The following is a 12,067-nucleotide window of genomic DNA, read 5'->3' as shown; positions in this document are numbered from 1 at the left end:
AATGCATTGACATAGACATTGTAAAGGAGCTATTTTTTGACAGCATACTTTAAATTACAAATTTTATGTCTGGCTGCAACAAGCTGCAGCTTTTTATTTTTAACAAGGTCCAAAAATATTGATGTAAAAACTTGAGATTAAATTAAATCTTGGCACCGTCAAAATCGTATTTATATAAAAGATCTGCTATTTAATGTCGCATGCATAGATTCCAATGTATATATATATACTTCAATATGTAACGAACTGTACCAGCTCGTACAATTACAGTTCCTTTATAATTATCATATCGACAAAACAATAATATTTGCGATTTATTTATCTCGCGTATCGATTTGTACCAATTTAATTAATGTTGATAACAGAATAATCATCTCTCCTATCCCTTTCCAAGTGATCATTTCTCCTGTTCCTTTATAATTATCTGACTAGAGAGAGTTTCTCCAATAATGCGACCAATTTTTTGGATAGTCGCGAATAATTTATCTGAAATTAAAGTCTCTCACCGCAAATGATAATAGTCGACGCAAACGATAATAACGGCATTCTTCTTCGGTTCACAGCATAATGACTTTCGCAGTCTTCGTTTGAAAAGAATTCACTCGTTCTTGAGATGTCAGAATCCTAACAAACGACAGCCGAAAAAACGTGCCTTCACAGAAACGTGCTTTCTGAATTCTCACGCTACAAATTCCTTCAAAGGTGCTGAGAAAGCCGCGATACCTACCTACATGCCGGTGATTCTACGTACCAATGTGCGTAGATAGGAAGCCATTATCTACGTAAATTTATTCGCCGTGCATCCGTAAACTTGTAACTTTGCGCCGTTTTATGCAAATCGTCCGCGTCACGCATTACACGTTTCCGGAGCCTCGCACATGTCCCCCGCCACAATCCAGAGAATCCAGATAAAGTATCGTCCTTCTACTACGTCATAACCGCGCCCGCGTTAGATCGATATTACGCAGACATCGCGTGGTGCTTGTCGGGTGATCGGATTGGCTATCTGATGGAAAATTTCCAGAGGGAATTCTAAAAATAAATCATACGCAAGTTTCTCTTTGAAAATTCTAGAAATTGCGACAATTACCATGAGCAACATGATGCTGATTAGTCTACAATTATAAATCTAACGATCGCTATGATCGATTATGGCAGCATCATTTTTCTTTGATCGTTAAGTCTCTAATGACATGTGTGATCCATGATATCAATGACTCCAAAGGTCGAACGATCGAAATATTTCCTCAATATAGAATAATCTTCAGATAAATTTCTTAAATCAAATACGACGATTAGACCCATGTGATATCTATCTTACAACTGGTCTTACAACTCTAGGAAGATAGTAACACGTGGTCTGATAGAATCAACAAGTGGATCCGGCGACAAGTCGTCGTCCGAATCGATTACGGAGGCGCGAAAGCGACGTGCGAGAGAAACAGGAATAAGAACTTCCTCTCTCGCGGCGCGAATCGCACGCGCGGATTCCCACGGTGCGGAGATAAGGCACAGGCGGGAGATAAAGAGAGACCGCGAGGAGAGATGTGAAGGGGAAACGGAGAGGAGAGAAAAAAAAAAACGAGGAAGGAAAAGAATGATGGGAAGAAAGAGAGAGAGAGAGAGAGAAAGAGAGAGAGAAAGGAAGAGGAGGGCAAGCGGAGAGGGAAGGAGAGCTCGGCGAGGACGATGTGGGAAAAGAGGAAGCTAATCAGAAGCGGAAGTACGCTCTGGCGAGGCTCGAGGCCTTGAGAAGGCATACAGTCAGCCGCGTAGCTTTTAGCTCTCTTAATTGCAACTTTATTTAACGCGCCGGTTCGGCCAATCCACGGACCTCGCACGGCGGGAACGCGTTGTCTTAATAAGCGTCTTATCGCGCGTATGCGAAGAAGAAACGTCTGAGAAAGGAACGAACCGTGGATGATGGAAAAGCCTCCAGTGAAATACACGAAGAAAAGTGCATTGTCTTTCTTCGAGATAAACTCGAGTAGATGTACGAGTTATGCATATCAGTGTTATATCTATAATATTAATGCAAACGACTAGCTATCTGTTAATAATCATCAATATAATATATGTGATATATCGTGTTACTTGCAATTATCGTTGTAATTTTAATTGTATATGTTGACAGAAATCCGGATCGCGCGAGTTTGCAAGTTAAAAGCATCTATATTTTGAAAACAAACGATATTAAAATTGATAAGAGATTTACAAATATCCAATTAGAACTTGGTGTGAATCTGTTATCTCGATTGCGTTTATCTCGTAATATACACGTTAATGACATAAAGTTGCGATAATAACAAAGTAATTCTCAATACAGTCATTGACGAACAACTGCGATATCTCCACGTGCTGCGGCATTCTTTCCGTTTATTAGCGAACCTGATTGATTCGAAGAATGTCATTTCTCTTAAAGATGAGTAAAAATTTCAATGCAATTAAATCGTTTCTGATTCAATGGGGTGTTTGCCATTAACAGGAATAACTAATTAGTCAGTTTATTTAACGCGAATTAGATGTGATTCATTTCGCGGTTCGCTCCAATTTACTACGTCAGATAGCGACCGATTGATATCAGGGCGTATTAAATGCGTGTTACCTTTCGTATTCGATAATATCGCAAATCATAAAATCGTCCCTTATCTCATTAATTAATTGTATCAATCTCGTAATCCATTTCTATCTCGTTGCCGATTATTCGATAATTTGATTTGTTTTAGAAGCATTTCCGAAAGATATGTTGAACGATACAAACGATCTAGATAAAACAATTTTAACAAATAACAACAGTATAAATCTGTGAAATTTGTGAACATATAAACTATTGTTTCCATAATTATAGAAAAGCCTTTTAATTAAATGTCATTATTTTCAGAATATAGGTATGAAACTTCCAAAATGTTATACGCAATATTTGACGTTTACAAAATATTTCCTTTAATTAGCGGGTATCGACGCAAATGGATATTAATTACTCATAATCCTTGCTTGTTACAGACAAGTTTTCGCTCGTCCTTTTTCTTGGTTGCATAATGTGGTAATTGCACGTCGCGCTAATCTTCCGAAAATGACTTCGGCAAATTTGAAGAGAGTGACGATGTATTGTAAAAGGTATTCGGTGGCACGAATAACAACTGTCAAAATCATTTTGGACTGCGTTAAATGATTTTGCCATAAATCTTTGTTGCGAATTAGGTCCCCAATACATATGATTAGCCAATCAAATAGTTGACATAGTCAAATTTATTCGCGCAAACAATAATGCGAATAACTCCGTAACAGGGTATCGCTAATTAACATGAAGAATTCATTTGCGATTTATGTTAAAGGCCTGTAAATATATATAGCTGTAACGTTATTATCAATTTTTATTTAAGAAGGAAAGTTTAGTTTTAATTTCCTTCCAAATTTTGATCAAGCTATTTTTTTTTCAATGTACATAAAATTTTTTCTGTATAAAGTAATACTAGAGAGTAATGAAAACAAATAAAAACTTATATAAAATGAAGTGGTTTCACAAAATTATAAGATTATAATGATGATTTAATTAGAAAATATAATATATGTAATGAATAATTTTTTAGCTGTAAAAAAACGCGCAAAAAAAAGAAATAAGAAATAAAAATTACTAGTAAAAAAAATATATTATTCTAAATAACACTGAATCTATAAATAATTTATGTACACGTTGCTATAAAACGTGTATTCTAGAAAGAGAACATTTACATCACAACTATTGCTTACCGAATATGCTTTCTCACACTGTGATTATTTTCGTTGAAGAAAAGAGAAACGAGCGTGATGCGAAGCGTGCAAAAAGTAGAGGAAACCCGGAATTTCGACTGGTTCACCTTTTGAGAACCCGGCGGTGATTTCTGTTGCATTCGCGGTATATGTGTCTTTATGTGCAGTCTGTGCACTATGTAAGAACAAACGCCATACGAGTTCTCTGACAAATAATGGCAAGATGAAATGGCGAACGCAAAGGCACCTTTCGATACGCGACCTTGACTAGAGATCGCTTTTTCTTTCCGATTCGTCATTCCGCGCCATTGATGACCGCATTGGTCTCGCGCGAGTTATTTTTTTTTTTTTTTTTCTTTTTTTTTTTTTTAAACGATTACGCAACACTCGTCCATAATAATCCACGACTCCATGGTGCTGCCACTGTGAACTTGAATTATTATATTCAAAAGAAGTTTTCCTACCTTCTCTACCTTCCTACCACCTCGTGAGAGAGTTTTAAGCTGCCTGCCTATTACAAGCTGCGTGTGATATTAAGCGCATTTTATTCGCGTCACTGTAGTAAGTACAGTTTCAATCGCGTTTCCTGTTTTCCACGAAAACTTTAAATAAAATAGTCGGCATATCGCGAATGCTTTCAAAATTTTTACGATGATAAGAAAGATTATATAATGCATACGTTTATTCGTCAAACGTTCATTCGATACAAATCGCATTAATATTATTAGCATTTTTTTTTTACCATAATAGATTTTTTTTTAGATTGTGCATACCAATATGAATTAATTTTCCGCATTTTTTTTCTGATCGTACACATCAAGTTATACGAAGAAAGAGTTCTCTCTACGATCGCATATTGTATTTATGTATTCACCTGACAATACGTTTTCTCGTGGAATATTAGAATTACAAAATGAAATAAATATCCTCGTGACACACAACAAAGATTTGCATTTCGTTGGCTTAGCAAAGTTAATTATTGTTCAGCGGATATTGCTCAGCACAAGCTTTCACAGATGGAGAAAAATAGTTTTTTTCTCTCTTTTTTTTTTAAAAAGCAATAACTATGTCACTTGTGTGTTCGGTGGCATATACCACCGATCATATTTTCCCATTGTCGGCGCGGTTCGCCGCAATCCATCTACCTGTCCCTCGCGGCGCGGTAGGCCTTGTCGTTTCGTTTTTGCTACCAATTACGTCGCCGCATTAATTTACACTGTCTCTTGAATCCAATCGCGAATCGAAATGCCAGTTCACCGTCGCGGGACAATTGCCTCATTATCGCCCGCAGTTTCACCGTTTCGCGGATACAAAGACGACAATAAGTCGCGGAAATATGTCGATAAAGACTTGACGAAAGATTGGACGTCGTCCTTGAATACGAAGGGAAATCCGTACATATCGGCGAAAACGAAAAGAATCTCTGTCGTCATATATATGATATATATCGCGTAACTAAACGCGCGACTAAACGCCAATCGTTGTCGCACGGATCGATACCTGTATCTTTTCACTTTATCCTATCATATCCGTAAAAGTGGCCGCAAACATTTTCTAACGCTTATGTCAACATTACATCATCGATCATCCTTAACCCGAACTCGAGCTAACAACGCGAACGGCCGACTCACCTACTATCGAAATATCGGACGCCAGTAATAACAGAGAGAATGATCGAGTCAAGACCATTTAACCCGAGAGGTCGCAGCGCAATTTATCCTTAATTACTCTCTATCACTCTATTCGATCCATCTCTTTGTAACGCAATATTCAAAATATTGTGCACCAGCGATGATAAAATCATCCAAGTTGTTCGCACAATTTCGTTGAACAATTTACCCCGAGACCTCCATCTGATATATTCGAAATCGCGTTTGACTCGTCAAAACGCAGGTGGTGAAATTGACACGTTCACTGCCGCGTATACATATATCGCCGGCGGTACATGACCAACGTGAGAAACAAAACTTATAGTATACAGACGTTTACTTGCACTTGTCGATACAGTACAAGACATTTACAGCACCTGTCGATTGTTTACCTTAAGTTTGGCCGTCAATACAAGCGTAAAACATATCGCTGGCGTGAGAAATAAACCGCCGCGATGCATGTGGAGGCGAACGTGCTAATTTCTCAATCGTCTTATGCAACGCGTTACTTTACTCGAGAATCTATCAGGACGATCGCATAATTAACACGACTCATCAGTTAACATTGTTTCGATATTCTAAAAAAAATAGATTCTCGAAAAAAAGGAGGAATAAATTATGTAATTGAATCATCAAAATTGTTAAACATACCCATAAGAGTTGTGTAGTTAATTATTCTCACCTTATGTTTTTTCTGCTGCTATCCAACGTGCGATCGACAATGGTATCCAGGATGGGCAATGCGACGCGTTATTTATGTATATATATATATATACCTATATATATATACATATATCCTTCAGGATTATCTCGTCGAATCACGTGGAGGCATCCTCCTTGCGAGCCGGCGACGTCGAGCCGAGATCCCGTGACAGCGGCAACGTGAACGACGCTGTAGACACGTGACGTACATTGATATTCCACGGCATGGATCACTCACTGAGAGCACGAGAGAAACAGATCAGTAGCAACGACGTCGAACGAGAAAGAGAAACTCAAACACGAAAGGTACTCCAATTCGGATTGTCGAGAGAAAAAAAATCAGCGACGTTGACACTTTATCACTTGACACTAAGAGACATGGAGATACGTTCTTCGATGAAAAATCAAACGAAAATCAATCTCGAAAGCCGGTTGGACGAGATTGTCGGATTTTCACCGGTGATTCCTTCAGCCGTTTCTCCCGATTCTTCTTGTCATCGCGTTCCGTTCGGCTGCTCCTTTAAATGCGGCGATGTCACACACACGTGGTTTTGCCTCTCGCACGCACACTACGCACATACAACGCGCGTCCCCGATAGATCGACGTGCACAGCGAGCAGATTCGCGGACGACCCTTCCGCAATGATGACGAAGGGCGACGACGACGACAACGACAACGACAACGACAACGACAACGACAACGACAACGACAACGACAACGACAACGACAACGACAACGACAATGACAACGACAACGACAACGACAACGACGACGATGACGGCGACGACGCGAAGAACTTTTTTCACAAAGTCTGCTCCGTTGACTGTCCAGGGTCAACCGGCTGGCTCTCTGCGCGCGGCACTTTTACCCGTTGGGTACTCTCAAGGACTCGGAGGTGGCTCCTATTCCTTTCTCTTATCCTTTCGCGCGCGCGCCTTTTTTATCCCGCTAACCTTTTTAAACGCGCTTTTAATTCCGCTCGGTCGTATGTGTCCCCCGGTGACGGTTCTCCAATGCGAGCACCTTTATTCGCGGATTAGCAAATTTCTCGCGCGACAACGATACCGACGACGACGACGACGACGACGACGATAACGATGACGGCGATGATGATACTCTTCTCCACGAATTCAATGTCGGTAAGAATCGACAGGAGAGCGGTAGAGCGGAAAGCGAGCAGCTCTCGCCACATCCGGATCGTCTTTCAGACCCGTCCTACACGGTCTGTCTGCCCTCCGCCTCTTTCTCCTCGTTCCGAGAGAGCGAGCCCTCGACTTCCTCCGACCTTTCTCGTCCTCGTCGAACCAGGCGACGATCGCGAGGATTCCTGTCCTCCGCGCGAAAGATCCGCGTCCTCCTCCTGTGGTTTTCCCGCACACGGGTGTCGTATCGCGGTATGTTTCTCTCCTTCTCCTTCTCCTCTTCTTCCTCCTCCTCTTGCTCCTTGTCTCCCTCTCCGTTTTGGTCTGTCTCTCTCTTTCTTCGCTGTCCTTTTCCCTTCCGCGTCTCCCTTTCCGTCTGTTTGTCTCCTTTCTCTTCAGCGTGTTGTAATCCCTTTTGCGAAACTTCTTGCGCCCGGACGAGGCGGCGAGGTAAAAGCGAGCGCGCTGTCGATCGCGAACCGAGAGAGAAAGAGAGAGAGAGACTGGTTAAATTCGCACGCGAATACCGCGTTGAGTCCTTCCACCGTGGTGGTGTTACCCAGTTGATGATGACAACGACGAGGATGATGATGATGATGATGATGATAATGATGATGACGATGATAAAGATCGCTCTCTAGTAATTCCGGAAATGGAGGGATTATCGATGGGATATATCAACGATGGTGACCTTGAACACTCGCGTTTCGCGCTGGACAAAGTGAAACGCGCATTTACTTTCCATCGCTCGTTTTTAGCGCCGTTAGCACCGTGCAGCTCGCGTTTTCAATCACGACGGGAAATCACCAGGTATCGTCAACACCACGCGCGCGGATACACCTCCTCCGCGAACGAGCGCGCGAGCGAAATACCGCGCGAGCGTATTTCGCGAAGCAGCGGACTAGAAAACGTCGGTTACGCAATGAACGGAGAGCGCCGTCCCTCTTCTCTCTTCTCCTTGTTCTTTCCCTAGCACGCCCTCTCCGACTTCCACGGATAGATCCTCCACGTCCTCCGCGGCGTTTCTCGTCAAGGGCGTCGAAGAGGCGTCCGTGATTATGCGAATCCGGACGCGCGAATACACATATACCACACAAATACACACACACACATACACACACTACACCCGCGCGCGCGCGCGAGCGCACACTCTCTTTCTCTCTTTCTTATTTCGTCGCTTTTTTTTCTGTCTATCTTTAGGAGAAAGAGCACACAAAAATCATCGGAGAAAGACGGGCATAAAGAGAGAGGCAAGAGATATTCGGCTATGCTCGTAGCTTACGGGAGGCAGGATCGGATTTTAGCGCGCGCAGCACGCGCTCCCGCGAGCTCAAGTAACAGCGGTTTCAACTTTTACTTTCAGCTCTTACACAACGCGGCCCGCTCTTGCTGATACGTAAGCGGCGAGCGTGCGGCGAGTCCTGCTCTCCGCTTCGAGGCTTCTTCTGCTTCTTCTTCCTCTTCTTCCTCTTCCTCAATTTTCTCTTCTTGCCCTTTTTTTTTCTTTCTTTTTTCTGCTGCTCCTTTCTCACTTCCTTATAGCTCTTCTTCGTTGACAAGTATCAATCATCGCGGAACCAAATCGAAAGCCAGCGCTAACTCTTGACACGCAAACTGGAACTGTCAAAAGACTTTCTCGTATCTCTTCTCTTTCGAACGTATCCTATTGACAAACACGCGCGCCGACGAAACACGTGCGAGCGAACATGTGACACACGGGTAGTATTTTTAAATATGTCACTCGCAAAAATGTCAAAGATGACAACACGTCCAGGCTCTGTCCGTAGGAGAGATTTTCACGAAAAATCACAAGTAATAAATAAAAAAAAAAAAATTCAAACGAATTAATCCCGCGGGATGTTCGGAGGCACTTAGGTCGCGCAGCACGTGTCCTTACGCGACGGACAGCGTGTGAGAATGTTGTCAGTTTTACTCGTGATAGTCTGTAACACACTTCCGCGCTCGCAGAGACACTCTCGATTAGAACGATGTATGTTTTCTGCAAGTATGTATTTACTGTCACTCTTTCTCTCTCTCTCTCTCTCTTTCTCTCTCTTTTCTCCTCTCTCTTTCTCTCTCTTTCTTTACCTCCCTCTTTTTTGGTTCTTCTCTTTCTCTCTCTCTCTCTCTCTCTCTCTCTCTCTCTCTCTCTCTCTCTCTCTCTCTCTCTCTCTCTCTCTCCTTCTCTCTTTTTCGCTCCTCTTGTCAGAGGACTTCTTTAGGGAGAGAGGGTTCTCTTCCGGTCTCCGCGGTATGTCTCACTGCTCTTCGCTCCGTCGTAACTTTTGCGCAAAGCCGGGACCCTCTCTCACTCTTTCCCTACCTCTCTCTTTCTCTTAAATCAATCTCTCTTTCTTTCTCTTTCCCGCTCTCACTCTTCCCCTCGCTCGCGCTCCCTCTTTCTCTGTCTGGTCCTAGGTAAGCGCGAAGAGAGGTAGAGTCGGATGGTCGGCAGGAGGTGGCGGCGATGGTGGTGGTTACCGGCACGTTGGTAGTGGTGGCACATCAGCGATACTCTAATGTATCCAATGAGTGCAGCGACGTGCGCCGGTAGTGGTGGTGTAGCGGTGACAGTAGTAGTTGTAGCGGCAGTGTGGCGGATCAGTAGTGGTAGAGTGGAGGCCAGGTGGGCCCCTTTGGGTTTACAAGCAAATTCAGAAAGGGTTGAGGGTCCGTAAAGCACGTCTCTCTCCATCGAGAACTCACAACGATATACTCTGCGTTCAAAGAGGAGGAGACCTTACGAGTCCGTGAGTCCGTTTGTAAAGGGATCGTAGTATTGGTTCTTCGTCGAGAACGCTCTCTCTCTCTCTCTCTCTCTCTCTCTCCTCTCTCTCTCTCTCTCTCTCTCTCTCTCTCTCCCTCCCTCTCCCTCTTTCTCTGTTTTCTTTCATCTTGCTCTCTCTCTCTCTTTCTCTCTCTCTCTCTCTCTCTCTCTCTTTGCATCCGTCTAACTTCCATTCTTTCTTTCTCGCTCTTTCTCCCCCACTATAAGCGCTCCACCTACCACCACCTTCCTCCACTCTTTCTTTCCCCACTGGTGCTCTATTGCATTACAAATAGCTCTCTTGCCTAGGTCTTATTGGTGAGGTGTTGCTCTTTCTCTCTCTCTCTCTTTCTTTCTTCTCTCTCTGTCTGTACATATATATAAATATACATATCTGTACGTATGAGCAATCGCATGTGTGCGTGTACGCGTGTGGCTTACGTGCGCTGTCAGAATGCACATGCACAGGCGTGCGCGTCACGATAAGAACATACTCTCTGGTCTCTACCCGTTTTATTGGAGCATGATTCTCTGTTGTTGTCTTTCTGTGTCTCTCTTTCTTTTTTCTCCTTTTCGCTCTCTTTCCCTTTCCTTTTCTTTTTTTCCAATTCATCTATTCTGACTCACTCTCTCAGTCTTGAATATCTTAGACTCTATTTTCATTTCTTTATTTTTTACTCAATAGCATATGCGAAATATACGCACATCAAGCTGAATAGTCTATGTGTTTCTGTCTTCATCATTCGGAATAGAGACACTCCTTGTCGCCGCAATGGTGTAATATAAGAGCCCGTACGTGTAATATGTAATAAGAATGGATCCAAAGAAAAAAAAAGAAGAAGAGAGAGAGAGAGAGAGAGAGAGAGAGAGAGAGAGAGAGAGAGAGAGAAAAGGCTGTAAGGATTACTGTGCGATCTTGGCATATTTCTTCCTGGACCTTTATATGTCCTTCACAACTTCCTGAACGTTCTTTCTGTCATATCTCTGTTCATTTTTTCTTTTGCACGTTTCTTTCCTTCTCTCTTCGCGTTGTACCTGCAATTTCTACTCCGCCCTTTTATCCCTTCCGTTTTTATATCCCTTGCCTTTCTTTCATTTTTTTTCTTTCATTTCATCATTTCAATATGGACTCCATACATGTATCCATACACAATTTCTTACTCCGCCTCCTTATTCCGTTCATCCTTTTCTGTTTCTATATACCTTTTTTCTTCCAGTTCAGCATTGGTGAGATATCGCCACTCCTACGTTCTGACCCATGTTTCCTTTTCTCTGCCATTTTTCTATTCTGTTATTACAATGCTTAACCAGAGTCTCTTTTCTTTAATGCCAACTCATCAATCTTTATTTATTTCTTCCTTTTTACATTAATTCACAATATATTATCGTCTCTTCTATTTGTATGATATCTTTGTATTAATTATCCGTCATTTTTTTCAATTTACCATTAAAATTTTACAATTTTTTTAATTATAATATTTTAATGGTGAATTGAAAAAGTTATATTCAAAATAATACAATATATTATTACAAAATTCTTAATAATTAATATACAAAACAAAATTGTAAAAATTAAATTTTTTTCTTACCGTTTATTTGAAAAGAGGACTTTTTACTTCCGACTGTTGCCAACATAACATTAACATTTTACTTTAGATTTAGATAAAGTGCAAGATTATTTGGATATATATAAATTGAAAACAAAAATATTCTGTGATAAATTGTATAAAGTGAACTTTCTTTCTTTCTTTCTGCTTTCTTATAATTTGCATTTTTCTTGCAACTTTTGCACGTATTCCAAGAATCGGCGCATATCTTCAAGCATTCACGAAACAACAGATCGATGGAACTTCATCACTCTCGGCTTTTCCTTTCTCTTATCTTTCTCCCATAACTTCGCACAACACTTTCGTTTAATTCTTCTTTTCTCCCTCTTTCTCTCTCCCTCTTTCGTTCTTTTTCCTCTTTTTCATTTGCACCCTTTTTCGAAAAATACACAGGCACAGTATAAAGATCTCTTTCTCATCAAGAATTATATCAACATGCTGGTCGTTGG

General features: G+C 41.6%; 1 protein-coding gene across 4 annotated transcripts in view; it reads right to left on the bottom strand.

Annotated features, from left to right (window-relative positions):
* Nucleotides 1–9,290, bottom strand: part of Ken (zinc finger and BTB domain-containing ken and barbie protein) — a 35,721-nt gene extending 26,431 nt beyond the window's left edge. For 3 of the 4 annotated variants that reach the window (XM_072886340.1, XM_072886343.1, XM_072886346.1), the window contains exon 1: nt 6,082–9,290. The gene's annotated coding sequence lies outside the window, so the exon portion shown is untranslated. The remainder of the gene's footprint in view (nt 1–6,081) is intronic. The other variant, XM_072886345.1, reaches the window with a different exon arrangement.
* Nucleotides 9,291–12,067: the final 2,777 nt, after the last annotated feature.

The sequence above is a fragment of the Anoplolepis gracilipes genome, chromosome 2 (assembly GCF_047496725.1).
Source record: "Anoplolepis gracilipes chromosome 2, ASM4749672v1, whole genome shotgun sequence".
Lineage (NCBI taxonomy): Eukaryota > Metazoa > Arthropoda > Insecta > Hymenoptera > Formicidae > Anoplolepis > Anoplolepis gracilipes.
Note: the sequence above shows the minus strand (reverse complement) of the source record. Positions and strands in the feature narration are given on the sequence as shown.